This window comes from Perna viridis, chromosome 6 (assembly GCF_037379345.1).
Source record: "Perna viridis isolate PV_CMFRI_1.1 ecotype Kerala chromosome 6, ASM3737934v1, whole genome shotgun sequence".
NCBI classification, from domain to species: domain Eukaryota; kingdom Metazoa; phylum Mollusca; class Bivalvia; order Mytilida; family Mytilidae; genus Perna; species Perna viridis.
In genome coordinates, this window is record NC_142450.1 from 16,044,145 (window position 1) to 16,059,205 (window position 15,061).

General features: G+C 33.2%; 1 protein-coding gene across 5 annotated transcripts in view; it reads left to right on the forward strand.

Annotated features, from left to right (window-relative positions):
• The first annotated feature begins 2,139 nt into the window (after positions 1–2,139).
• LOC148613846 (neurofascin-like) overlaps positions 2,140–15,061 on the forward strand; it is a 29,894-nt gene continuing 16,972 nt past the window's right edge. For 4 of the 5 annotated variants that reach the window (XM_088587482.1, XM_088587486.1, XM_088587485.1 and 1 more), the window contains exons 1-2: positions 2,140–2,237; positions 10,019–10,071. The gene's annotated coding sequence lies outside the window, so the exon portion shown is untranslated. Of the gene's footprint in view, positions 2,238–10,018; positions 10,117–15,061 lie in introns of all 5 variants that reach the window. The other variant, XM_088587483.1, reaches the window with a different exon arrangement.

A 15,061-nucleotide genomic window follows, 5' to 3' on the forward strand; every position in this document is an offset into this window, starting at 1 on the left:
TTCTCCTGTATTTCTAAACTCTCTATTTCATACAACAAATTTCTTAGTTCGAGATCATTTACAGTGTCAATTTCTTCTGCCACAAAATCTGCAACACGGAAGATGTCCTGCCTTGAATGTTGCCTAGATGTCAAACTTGCAAACAAGCCTTTAATTTGGCTAAAAGGTAGCCATTTATGTGGGGAAAACCTTTTTGATTCATTATTCACTGTTTGCTTCCCTAATCTCTCACAAATCGCATCATAATATGGGCGCTTCCCTGTTCTTTCACCTTCATCATAAATGTTTTTCAAGAATGTTTTAACTTTGGGAGAAAAACGAATTATGCGACGGGTTTTCTTTAAAGCCCATCCTTCATCAACAGCATCCTCTTTGAAACATGAGATACAAGACTGTTCAATTACTGTCTTGTATTCCCTACCAATTGTGTTGCATTTGTCAACCCACATTTGTTTTACAACATCTGTTCCTGACAATTTTATATACTTATGTGATCCTTTCAAAATGTGCCTTTCAAGACCACTAGATGAAACAAACTCCTTTTGACATCCTGGCTCTTGACAGGCAAACCCACTGCTGTTGACACTATCTGATAACAAAAAAAGGACTTTCGTTCTTATGCACTTTAGTATTGTACAACACCTGCACCTGCTTCATGATTGTCTTACTTGTGTTGAACAGCTGCATAAAATAAGAGTTTCCATAAAATGTACACATCCTATGTTTTCTTGTATATTCAATAAATTATAAAATTGGAAGCGTGTAAGACATTAGTTTAAGGTGTAAATAATGGGATTCCTGACATTGATAACAAACAAACTGGAGTACGCAAAGATAACCCCTGATTCAATGTTTATAGTTAGAGTCAAATGAAATGTCTTCAATTAAATCAGATTGCAATATTTTTCTTATTCATACAGGTGTTTGCTTATTGTGGCCTTCATTTGTGCAAAAAGAAAAAGGGGCAATAAAGGGTCTACTTGGCCTAAAATACTACCGAAAATTAATCATGAAGTGTTGAATGATTTGATTTTGAATTTAGTGATGACTTCAATCCTATAGCAACATAGCCCTTTTCCAGAAGCATATTTGTTAGAGTTCTAGCGCTATACAAAACGTCTGCGTAGTTTCGGCAAGCCCTTGCATAACTTATGAGTTGTGATATGAACACTCCATACGCAGGTGCTGAAGGGATGTTGCCACAGATGAAAGAAAAGTTGACAATTTGGAATGAAAAGTCATCACGTTTGTCGTAAAATTTGGTCAATAGTTTTCCTTTACCATCGATTTCTAAGTGAAGGTCAAGATATGATGCTGACTTTACAGTGTCTGTAGTATCCTTTAAGTTCTTTTGGGTAGATGCGATATATCAAATCCCCAAAATTAGGATTGTTTAAAGATAATACGTCATCTATATAGCGGAAACTGAGATTGAAGGATCTAGCCAAACGATATTCTTTCTTTCTGATCAGATCAGCTATAAAGTCAGCCTCATAAGAGTGAAGGAATAGGTCAGCAAGTAAAGGAGCACAATTTGTTCTCATTGGAATGCCGACCGTTTGTTAAAAAACACGTCCACCACACTGGACAAATATGTTGTCGATTAAAAATATCAAGCTAGGAGATTTATAGAAAGGGTTTCACGCTATTATAAGTACAATTTGCCTTCTATTTTACGCAAAACCATCACAAGTATCCAAGAACGTCTGATTAAACCCAAAATACTTTTTATCAGTCCAAATATGTCTCATTGAACGCCAAATACGTCCAAATGTGTCTGATTCAACGATAAATAAGTTTAGACAGCCGAAAAATGACTTACTCGGTCATGTTTTAACTTAAACAGTCGATACAAAAGTACTTATATATATACATATTATCAGTTACAATATGACTGACTGTGGTACGGACAGTCGTTTTTTTTGTTGTATAGTAGTGTATGAAACTGATTAAAAAGTTCTACCGATGATAATTTCATACGGAAGTAGTACAGGCACAATTCATACTAAAATATTATGAAATACAATTGGTAAATGAATTTTGTAATTTCCCGGTAATTTTATCCAGTCAATCAAACAAAATGCTATGCGTTTCCTCTCTTCTACGAACTTATACGATATATAACCAGTCAAAAGATTTGAAGGAAGTAATGATTTAAAACGCTTTTATCATATGTAATGTTTAAATCAATTTAATTCTCTTTGCTGATATTGAGGTTAGGAAAATATTTTCTGTAGGTAAGTTCTATCTACAAAAAAAAAGGATTTTGTTATCAAATTATCTCTATAATAATATTTTCTTGTAACTATTCTTGATGTGGTTATCTTTCTGGTTTTGTAATATTTTCAGTTCAGACGTGTATTTGCCATGTTTTATAATTCGTATGTGCTCTTCAATGGCGGCCTTTAGTTCAGTTTTAAACTTTACTTTTAACCTAAGCCCTTTATGGTATTTTCAGCATCTTGTGCAACATTATTTTTTGTTCAATTGATCATTTCATTTCTTACCTGCTTCCAGGTATTACTGTTTTCTGTAATACACTGCAATTATATTTTGGACAGACAATTTTGTATTTTACATATGCTAATCGTGGATCGTTATGGTGTATCCATCAGCACCATGAAAACTGATTTATTCAACGGGTCATAGTTTTCCTTCCCTCGTTTGTCTACCCCGGACTTGACTTTTTATGAGCAACTCGGCGGGTGTTTCTAGAAAAGCAGAGGACGCTTACCCTACCGGTGCACCTGGTCCATGCTCCCAGTTTTTAGTGGAGTCCGAGTTGCTCATTTACTTTTGTTACTTTGTATGTATGATTTTAATTACTTTATGTTCTTTGTTGTGTATGTCTGTTTTCCATGTCTGGTCTTTGTTTTCGGATTACATTTTTTTGATTACCGCTATAGCCTTGGTTCCCTTGATTACTCTTTGTATATGTTTACTTTGACTTTAGTTTAAAAGCTTTAAAGAACCTGGCCGATAAAATCCGTTAAAGTGATATAAGAAATAGACGAACACCAAGACAAGAGTTTTTTCTAGGTTTTTAATGCACATACCCTACACACGACTACATTCTATATCTTAAGAAAGGTATTTAATCACACTTTCAATATTGCCTGATCATTCAAATCGACGAAAATGGTTACATTTTTTATAAACCGCAAAAATGAAATGAATAGTACTTTCAAAATCAAATAAAATATATAGAAAAATGGCGTTTAAAAAAAAACTATATAGAATTCAAAATGATATCGGATTTTTTATTTAGTTGACTTAAATTTAACCTTGATTAATATGTAATTAAACTTTCCTAACGTTGTTTAAAAACTTACATTACTGAGATTTCAATTGAACTTAATCAATAATTTTGCAAACACCTTAATCGTGATTGATTCGCGCTTAAACCATTGTTTTTACGCCATCTTTTGTTTTAAAGTAGATTCTTTTTTCTACGAATCAATGGTGGACAAACAATAGACAAAACGTTCCAAAAACAACTGAGTGAGACGTTTTTAGAACGTGTATGTCGTTGTTTGATTTATCAGTAGGCCATTCATTACGATGAGTCCAAAAAGAACTAACGAAAAAAGTTCAGTCATTTTATTAACGTTGACTTCTGAATGTATATCTGCGAATCTAATTTGGGTTTCCGCTAGTTCTTTTGCCAGTTTGTTTATCACACAAACTGGCATTTGGCTTGTTTGGTAGTGATGACTTGCGATTCCATGCACTATTGTACATGCACATAATTTTGTATAATACGATAGCTACTTTTAAGGACCATATATGTATAAATGATTTTTGTGTCAAACTAAGAAACAAACGGAGACAAATCTTTTAGCTTTTCCATTGGAAACCAATATCTCACTTGTATGATAAAAATGCCGAAAAAAGTTGAATTGACGATCTGGCTCTTGGATCAGGCCATGTCATAGGAACTCCATATCATCTTGCTATGGATCAAAGCTGCTGTAGGTTATTTAAACATATTTTATTGTCAAAGACAATTGGATTAGACACAAGCTGTACAACTTATCAATGCCTACTCCTAATATATACATTTGAATAATACATACTTATGACATTTACAATAAATAATATTATTTACGAAGTTACTATAGACACAAACAAATATTTAGTGACCCATAAACATAGATGCATGCACCGGGGATTAAGCATGAATAAAATTAGACAGGAATATCGAAAAATATTTGCTCAAATTGAATGTATTATGTTTAAATAACTTATTAATTGATTTTGTCAAGACGCACATGTATCAATGTTGCGGTGGAACATGATAAAAATAAATATTAGTATTGTTCACGATATACCTACGAGTTCAATGTAACGACATTGTATTACTCACGTACAAACCACCTACCAGCTTCAATGAACGTTTGAACATAACTAAAAATCAATGAGTTAAACTTGTAACTCAAATTATCATCTCCAAAAAGCAGAGTGTTGAGATAAATATTTGTTCCTAGACCAGTCAAATTTTGAAAAAGGAGGTTTCGTTGCATAGTAAAATTTGGACAGACGAAAAAAAATTTTTCTGCCTCTTTTGTCAAAGCTCCACAAGAACAGCTTTTATCAAAAATAACATGTGCTCTAAATAAGTCGTTTTTCAAAGCACTACACTTATTTCTAATTCGTGCATGAGTCAAATTCATGAATTGTTTACCAATGAGGTCAAATGGTGATGGCCTATTAATAGCATTGTTATTACGATATTTTAATTTTAAACGTAATTAAAAAATATATCAGAATAAGATGATTCTCGTAAGGAGATATCCAAATTGTTCCATAGGCTCAATGTAGCTGGCAAAAATAAGGGACGCTATAATGTCGGTTATTGCGTAAGTTATACACTGGTATGTCAGATACTAATGGGGGAAGTAAATCTGATAAATATTCAGGACAATGTTCATTAATCATATTATACAACAAAAGAAGCTTCTTTTGTTCTCTTTTAATGTTTCCCAACCAGTCTCTCGATAAAGTGAATCTCTACTAGCATATGATGTTAAACCCGTAACTATTCTGGCTGCTTCAAATTGGATTTTCTCAATTCTATCTGAATTGACTAATCCACAATTATCCCAAACTTCGCTAGAGTATTCTAGAATCGGTCTTATGAATGTAAAGTAAATCCTCTCGAGCAATTATCGATCTAGCTTAAATTTTACATTACGTAATACATTGAGTTGCTTAGAAGCTCTCTCAATTAGAATATCTATATAATTTGTCCATTTGCAATCAGAGCTAAAAACCAAGCCCAGATGTTTATGTGATTCCACTGGTTGTTTGATAGAATTATCAAATGTAAAAACAATATTAACAGTAGCTCTGTTGCAAGTACTAAATACCATAATGTCAGTTTTATCAGGTTTAGCTTTACCAGCCATTCAGTAGACCATATAGAAAAATATAAGTCCATTTTAGTCATATTGACAAGTGTCTCCTCATCATGGGCTACATGACCAATAGAAGTGTCATCTGCAAATAATCTACAAAGCCCAATCATATTATCAGATATGTCATTGACATATACAAGAAAAAGAAGAGGTCCTAATACAGATCCTTGTGGTACACCAGCATACAATGAGCCTATGGTTGATTTTCCATCCATGAGAACAACCCTTTGACTTCCAGATTCTAAAAAAAACTATAAAGCCACTTTAATAAATTACCCTTGATACCATATCGTTCTAATTTAAAAATCAATCCCTTAATCCAAACACGGTCAAAAGCTTTGCTAACATCGCAAAACGTAATGCAAGATTTTTGACCAGAATCTAAAGACATCCAAATTTCATGATAAAGTTCAATCAATTGATGTACTGTAGAAAAATCAGGTAACAATCCCGACTGAAATTTATAGATACGATTATTGAAAAATAAATGGTTTAACAGCAATAAGCATTCTGGTGCTTATAGAATCTTTGTCAACTGCTTTGTTATGATTTAAATTTGATAACACGTTAATAACATCTTGTTCGAAAATTACAATATCAGAGATGACCTCCCTTCCCCTGTCATCAAAATCACGGATTGGTGGTATATTGTTGCTTGGGTTATCACCCTTCAATAACATTTTAATAGTCTTCCAATATAATTTACTATTGGCAGTTTTTAAATCTGACAATGTATCGTTAATACTCAGATAAAACTGTTCAACTGCGTGTTTTTTTTTATATTGTTTACCTTGTTACGTTGCGCCTTGTACTTTAGTTGATTACCTGGCATCTTATGTTTTAAATAATGTTTTCGTAATCGATCTCTAAATCTGATCGCATGTCTGAGGTTTGAGTTGAACCAAACTTTATCGTTTTCTCTAATCATCACCTTTTGTGATGGTATACATTCAGTACATATACTCGGCGTCACATAAATAACATACTGTTAAAATTTGAATAAAAATATTTGCTACGACTTTATTGACACCTACCGCCGTTTAAATTGTCTTAAATGACTTGCTCATTCGTTTAGCCAAACGGCTTCTCCCTACACATTGAATCGTTAAATTCCGGTCAGATTTTAATTCTCGGTGCCAATATTTACATTGTAAAACGTCGGCCATGTTTACAGTGATCGGGTTCCTAGGAGATGTTGTTTACGTTTAAATGGTTTGTCCAAAAACCGAAGAACCCAGAATGCATTTCGGCGTTATTTCGGATATCTCGGATTTATTTTACGCGAACAACGTACAATACCGAGAAGTTAATCAAGCAGACGATTGTCACCGGAGTTCGACGGGAACTTACGAACTTCGTTTGTAAACAAATCGTCCCGTAGAAACCAACATGGCGGATATTAGTATGGGATTTTCCCGTAAGGATTTGTTACGCATGATTTAAGCTAAAAGCGACTTGTTCAGGGAGAAGCCGTTTGGCTAAACGAATGAGCAAGTCATTTAAGACAATTTAAACGACGGTAGGTGTCAATAAAGTCGTAGAAAATATTTTTATTCAAATTTTAACAGTATGTTATTTATATGACGCCGAGTATAGTTGCACAAATGTGTCCGTAAATAACTGACATGTTATATCTACATTAGGTTGCCTTTCAATTAAGTTAAACCAATCAGTATCAGCGACCTTTCTACGTAAGAGCTCATAGTTTGCTTTTCCTAATGAATACTTGAACGGAATAAAATTAGGAAAATATTTACAAAAAAAAATAAAATGTCGCAACTATTTCTATTTTTAAATAATAAATATTAAATATCTAAAATGTTGAACCAAAGAATAACAAAGAAATGCAACGACACAACTTAATTTTCAAAATAAGGATATGTTCCATTGATGAATGGTTACAATCTAATGTCAATGGTGTTTGACACCTGTCGCGGAATTGCATTATTTTTGCTAGATTATGACCGGATTATACTCACGCGGTCCATATTGCAAGTGCTTTAAGTTTTTTGTGTGATGTCTTGTTTCCTGTATCTTACGTTTTTATGAGCATTTTTATTTGGTTTGCTACATCGTGTATAAAGATCGTTTCTGTGTCATATGTACACGTTTAGGCCATATTTTTTTTTTATTTTGATTATTTTGAATTGCTGACGCTTCATTATTTTCGCCAATATTTCACAAACAGATATACTGTGACAAACAAGATTGATACCATCAGAACAACTTATTAATTAAGATAAAGGCAAACATAGTAACCAAGAACCTAAATAAACAAACAAGCAAGACAAATAATTGGACTAAAATTTTCCAAAATTACTTCTTCAATGACCAGTTAAAGTGCTCGTTTATTGTATGTCTGATAAAAAGACTAAAGATGAAGGTCACGTTCAATTTAAATAAAAGAATGAAATTTAAAGAAGTCGTCCATCCGTTTCTTATGATGATATAAAAAAAGTATTTGATCACCTGAAAGCTACTCAATGGAGTATTCAATAATACAAAAACAACAGTAGTCGTCCATGTTTTTACGTAGTTAGTTGTAGGAGAATATTTGTAAACTAACTTGTCTGAAGTTTCCTTAAATATAATTATGGAAATGGGGAAACGTAGAGAAAAATGATTTTTTATAAGGAACAACCTTGATGTACATAAATTGATGCTTTACACATTCTGTGGTATAAACATTCGCTTTTCTAATTTCCCAAATCTCAAATAAAATTTTCCATATTCGCTGTATCTATAAAAGTCCCATTATCTGTTTACAAGTCCTTTTAATAGCTATCTCCACTTATGGATAGACTGGTATACAATTGTGGCAGGACGACCTACCTGTATTGCAGAAGGTACTTTATTTAAATAGCCAGTTTACTGACTTGGCAAAGGACTAATTCTTTAGCCAAAGTGGTTTGTCTCTGGCCTGTCACTGGGCGATGTAGGGTTCGATCCTTGGTGTTGGAGTGTAATTTTGTAATTGAATTGATGCTCTCTTCTTATATGATCATCCGGTTACACGTACAGAATAACCAAAACATATTGCACTAGTACTTTAGATAAAGTCTTAAACGGACTGAATAATTCTGACCTGTCTGAGCAAAAAAATTGTTGAGACTAATTCAGTCGTTCAGTACCTGTTAAGACTATTACTGGCCGTAACCATTTAAGTCTTGTTCGGTCTTTTTGAGTCATTTCAATCTTTTAGTCTTTAGCAGGTCAATGTACACTTCTTAAATTTTCTTTTTTCAAATAAATAAAACAATTATAGTAAAATATATTGAATAATGTTATTAGGTTAATATTACGTATCTAAACAGCAGAAGTCGGAGTGCATTGTAAAGCTGCTTAAATTGCTGTGTAATTAAATTTATGGGGATTTTGATATATACTCTCAACGCGCACTTCAAGTCGGTCTGCATACGGAACGTGTAGCAATAGATCCATCTGTAAACCAAATCTTGAAATAGGGGAACAAAACATTTCACAGCATCAATTTAAAATAAACATTACGCATTCGTAGGAGTACCATGAAATTTACAGACAGATATAGGTGGTGGAGTAGAATAAATATATTTTTTTCACTTTGGTGGCTACAGGTTGTTAATAACAGTCGATGATGTATTCAGGTTTCTATTTATTTAGCATAAAAACTTTGATTTGACTTTAAAGATCTGTTCTGTATTTCTTTTTTTTTTTGTTATTATTATATGAAATTAAAATTTTGAGCCGAGAAAAATGTAAACAAATAAAGCCCTTAAAAATTTACTCAATTTTGCAAAATCGCTTAGGGATAGCCGATACTTCATTTTCATTTAGCTTTGAAACTTTTTAAGACTATACAGTAGATCAGTATATTTTAGTTCATAATTATAATGACCGATTGATTATCCTTTTTATATCATACAGATTTTCTACACATTGTATACAATGTAGCAATTTTCAAATAAATTTTAAATTCTAGCGTTTTGGCGGGAGAAAGTCCGAGAGTTAATTTACAGGTTGTATTTCACAGTCATGTCAAATATCAGAATTTGTTACACATTTCCTATATCATAACTTCAATGACATCACTTCCTATCTTATATGACCACAGTGATTACAATTTACACGCGTCATATACTGTTACATGTAGGCTACATACTGTATTTCACATATACATGTATTACGTCGAGTTAATTGATTAGATGTTTAATGTGTGGGTTTGACTTTACTTAATATATTTACTGTGTCCACTATTAGGTACAAAATGATACAGTTCGTACAGAAGATGTGAAATTTTGTATCTTGCATATATACATATGTTGAATATTTGATGAGATATCCTTGTTATTTCTTATAGTTATGTTTGGTAAAATTGAGTTGCGTATACATGCTTAATATCAATTAATTTGTGTATTTTTTACTATCGAAGCGTTCGTTTATCGTGCGTTAGGTGTACGTTTAGCGAGCGTTTAAGTATCGCTCATGCGGGAAATCTTAACGTCTCATTGGGTGTTAGTCTGAGTGTCTCAACCTGAAACATGTAAACTTTAAGTAGTTAATCGTCATTTATGGGTTGATGCGTCAGTATTGTAACAGATACATGTATATAAGTATTTTTGTAGAATGGCGTCACTTCACATGTATCGAAAAGGACAGCTGTAGTGAACAATAAAAGGTATGCATTCGAATAAACCTGACCGATATTTGAGGAGTCGCAAAGGTAAAATTAACCCGTAGCATTTTTTGCATGTGACTTTGTACAAATATTTTGTACTGGGACCACCGTTTTGATTAACTGTATTGACTTATACTATAATAGTTTTATTTTGATGAAAAATAAGCAACTAGTCCTTTGACCATAAAACCGCGGGACTCACACACGCTATATTTTATATCGGTTTGCGGAAGATTCAAGAATCGAAATTGGCAGAGGAAGTGCGTGTGGCATAATTAGTCGGTAATATATACATGTAGATCCAGAGGGTTCCGCCCTTATGGGAAATTTTGCTAAATACGTGCAAAATTTACTCAAAAAAGAGCAGTTTATAGCCTGGACCCCTAAATTAATCATCCTTGTATTCGACCCTTATAGTGAGGTAAATATACTTAAAATAAAAAAGAACACGGGGTAGCAAGATCAGAGAATATATCTGGACTATTCGAAAATGCACACGTATATCCAGGGACGTATAGTTATGTTTTCTTGTAGCTTGAATACAAGTTGACTTACATACTAGTAGTATACAGGGAGTAAATAGTGCTATATTCCTTTTTTCTATGTCAGGTTTCTGGGAAGGAACAAATTATTACTACCTAGAAATTAGGGACGACTCCGGAATCCGGGGAAAAGTTTTGGGAGTGTTGTTGATCGTCTGCTGGAGAATTTTTGTAATGTGAATTCAAGTATAGTTGAATGTGAAAATTTGTTGTCTGAAAATTAACAATTTAAAAGTTCGTAGTTTTTTAGTTGATAATTGTACCCCAGACCCAAACAATGCGACAATAGTCCAAAACCCGCGGGTGATCATCCTTCCAATTCACTTGTAGTGAGTATACTATTTAGTTAAATCATACATCCTTTAGACTGTAAATACAGGTCTATAATGTAACTGCAGTGACTTATTGTATATCCCTAGAGCTGTATATGGTAAATGGCTTTCATTTAAGAAACCTTACTCTACATATGTGACTCGCATCAACGTTGAGCACAAAAAAAAAATATATCGGATGCTATAATTTAAGAAAAGAAATCAAGGGCGGATTCGGGATTTCAGGTTGGGGGCGTTAATATGAAGAGCTACAAGACAATTTGGGAAGATATTACTGAAAAAACAGATTTCTTACAACAAAAATCCCTAATTTCATAGGGATACCCTTTCCTAAATTCGCACAATGAAATATGAAATAGCGGATATAGGGCAGCTTATATAATAAGAATTTTTATATTTATTTTGGTGATCTCTGAAAATATTTAGTTACTTTCCTATGATTTAGTAATACGCTGGTGCGTTTTTTTTTGTTTTTGTTTTTTTTTTGTTTTTGTTTTTTTTGCGTTTTCTTGCGTTTTTTTTTTTGCGTTTTACCATATCCGTTCTTGTTTTTCTTTTGCTAGTATATAGTATGAAGTTCAAATCATTTGGCTTCATGTCATATATTGACTACATCAGGTGAGGACCCAATGAACGATGTGCCGGGCATATGCTCCACTCAAATTAGGAGGGAATAAGTGCATGGAATTAAAATTCACATAATTTAAACTCAAAATGTCCATATTTCATACCAGATTTATGGTATAGTATTACTGCGTAAGGTTTTCCATATTTGCTTAGTTATTGAACTGAGACTAGCCATATTGGACTGGAGCGTAGACTAAGTCCTATATTTCTAGCCGAGGACCAATAACTCAATATGGAAAACCTCACACAATTATACCTTTATTGACTAACTAGTCCAATACACTAGGCCAATATGGACTTTAACCAGTCCAATATGAGGGATTGTACGGGTAAAAACCGTATTGGACGGCTTAATCCCAAATTGGTAGGCTAGATCCGGTATTGACGCACTTTTTTTGTATTGTATCGGCAGTTTTAACCATATTTAGGCTAACTTTAGTCAATAATACTTATTATTCCTTAAATATACTTAAACCTAATCTGCAATTACTTCCGAGAACTCTACTCGTCCGCTAAAAATTACGCATACATTGTGCACATGAAAAGGGCGTCAACGGCGGCCGGACCAAGAGTTCCTAAATGGGAGGTGATATTTCGATGGGTTTAAACTTGTTTTTTAATAATACAACAAGATTAGCTTTTTGAAAGGCAATCCATTTTGAAACAACAAAAATATTTGTCTTATTTTCCTATATAAAATTTATATATACAGATTTTTGCATGCACATGATATGGCTGCAAGTCGTTTCTAATGATATTGATTATTCGGCATTTACCTCCTGCATTACATGTCACTGTAGTATATGTATCATAGACCTATACATGTATATAGTCACAAGTCTATGGTTGCGCGGTATAAAAGAAAACTACAATATTCAACTAAACGGCAAAATTGAGTGACGGAAAGTTCCAAAAATCTGGATTACTTATAATTACAGTTTAACTTCAGACATTAACTTTACAAAGCATGTTCTCAAACAAATATTACATTTTTGTTTAAAAATTATTTTGTATACATGTACCTTCACGTACCGCAATACAGTTTCATCATTTATCAGGGACCGTATAGCTTTACTACTTGAGGTCATTTTTTCATGGTCAATACATACTTTGTGTATGCATATTTTCTCTATACTGTGTTATAGCTTTTGAATCCCTTTTCTCAATAACAAATTTCATTTTTGGAATAAAAGAGGAAATGAGATGAGTGACAAAATACATGTATCTACGTCTTTTCTTGTATACATCAAAATTCAAGTGTGTAAACTGCACTCTCAGATTTCTATTAATTGATGCTGATACATGTATAATTAGGTCCGCGGAAATTGTCGGCGAACGGATAAGATTTACGATTTAAAGGTCCTCTCTTAGTCTTCTCTTTTGTCATTTCAAGATGGGCAATAAAATATAAACTTTTAGAATTTGTTTAATGATTGATTAACTTAATATTGGGGTTTAACGCCAAGCAGCATTATTTCAGCTATATCCAGGGGATGAAAATGAAATAGGTGTAAAATGGACATGAAGTTAAGACGGATTGGAAAAAAAAGATGAATGAGATACAAGGATAATAGGATAAACATATTTTGATTGCCGCTGGAAGTACGGCAGAACGCAAAGGTTCCTTCTCCGATAGAATACTAAACAGGGTTCTTTAACTTGCGAGGAACGTGGCGTCTTTCCCAACACATTGTACCACTATGGTTTTTTTTTTGTCAACGATTTCCGTATTATGGTCTGACGACCCCAGCATGTAACATGCCAGGGTTACCCCCATGTACACCTGGGACACACAACCCAGTTGACCTCAGAACCTGTACAGGACTAGAGTTTTTTTTTTTTAGATAAAGACAGATAAAACCCATTTTAGCTTATTGTATAATGCATTTGATCTTTACATTTTTTTTCAAAAATGAACACTTTACTTACGGGCTTTACTGTAAAACGAAAATAGAATGCATCATTAAATGTGTCATCCCGCCGAGGGGGATGGCAACTATTAAAATTTTGAGTTCTAAAATTAAAGGTGAAGCTCAGTTTTGTATTAGTGATTAACAACACAAATACAAGAGAATCTTTATTCAGATTATAAGAATATTTTTGTAGATGTTCGAATATAACAATTTGGTTTGGTTATTTGCTTTGTTAGAGTTTAGCATTAATTAATTACTTCGCCCCTGGGGCGGGATTACCAACTTACAGCCAAGTATACACACGAGTGTCAAACAAATTCTTAAGGAGTATATGGATATGGTTGTGTTAAAAAAATGTACCCACCCTGCATTGACAGTATGATATAATTAACGACCCAATGCACTTCAAATTGTTTCTTATATTCTGCGTACGTGCATGAATCTGAATATATCTGATAATATTTACAGAATAAAAACAAAGGGGTTCAAAGGTCATTAAGGCCTAGATCAAGTCTTAATTAATTATACTTTCATTTCGCGTTAACGTTTGTCTTATTAGATTATTTTGGTACATCTTGTTTGTTTAAACCCGATCTTTGAAAATACATTGTAATATTTTGATTAACGTGATTTATAATGATCTTTAATGTAGTAAAAGTTAGTCTTAAAGTTTTGTGTTCATAAAGACATTAAAAGTATATATTGTTCCCTGGGGATACTTTTGAGATACATGTACTCTTATAGCATTTCAGAGTCACCCATATTGTGCAAGATTGTGAGTCGCAAAAATAGAGGTACAATGTATTTAGTCCTGTCAAAATGTGGACTATGACTTCAGTGGCTACACCTGTAATAATCTTGACAATATAGGATTTAAGGGTGTCTTGCTTTTTTTACTAACTTGAAAATATAGTAAGTAAGTAGGTAAATAGGTTAGTAAGTACTTATTTCATTATAGTTACCTGTGTTAACAGATATGATAACTGTGTTACATCGAATACGTATAATGTATCAAACATCCAGGCCTTTGGACCTAAAAGTCACCTTATATTTAAATCGTTTTAAATCATGCGTGTCCACATACAATTTATGAATGATGGTGTGTTGTATACCTATACCAAGAGGTGTTACTTAGCACTCCAACCTTGTTTGGTATGGCGAAAAGAGCATACCAGATACCTCGTGCCGTACCAACAAAAAATATTGGCCCGATGACAACCGTTCCTGCTGCTGCATTCCTGCCTATACCAACAAAAACTTGCTTGAAGCTGCTTCAACCGCTAATCATTTGCATACCTACATGTACATATATCTCAATTGCAAGAAGATGTTTTGGCGTTTTCCGAAACTTTGCGTCGTAATATTTAAAGGGTTTGGAAGTGGAACAGTTCTATGATTTTATTCATTATTTTTGCAGTCTACATGTTTATTTGTTAATGCGATGTATGCATGAAAACATTAAAAATCAGTAACGTTCCAATATTTCGCATACACTTACTTATGTAATACGATAATTTTACCGGTTGCGTGAAAAGTTTCACACAAAAACAAGCAGATGTATGAATACCAGTGTAAT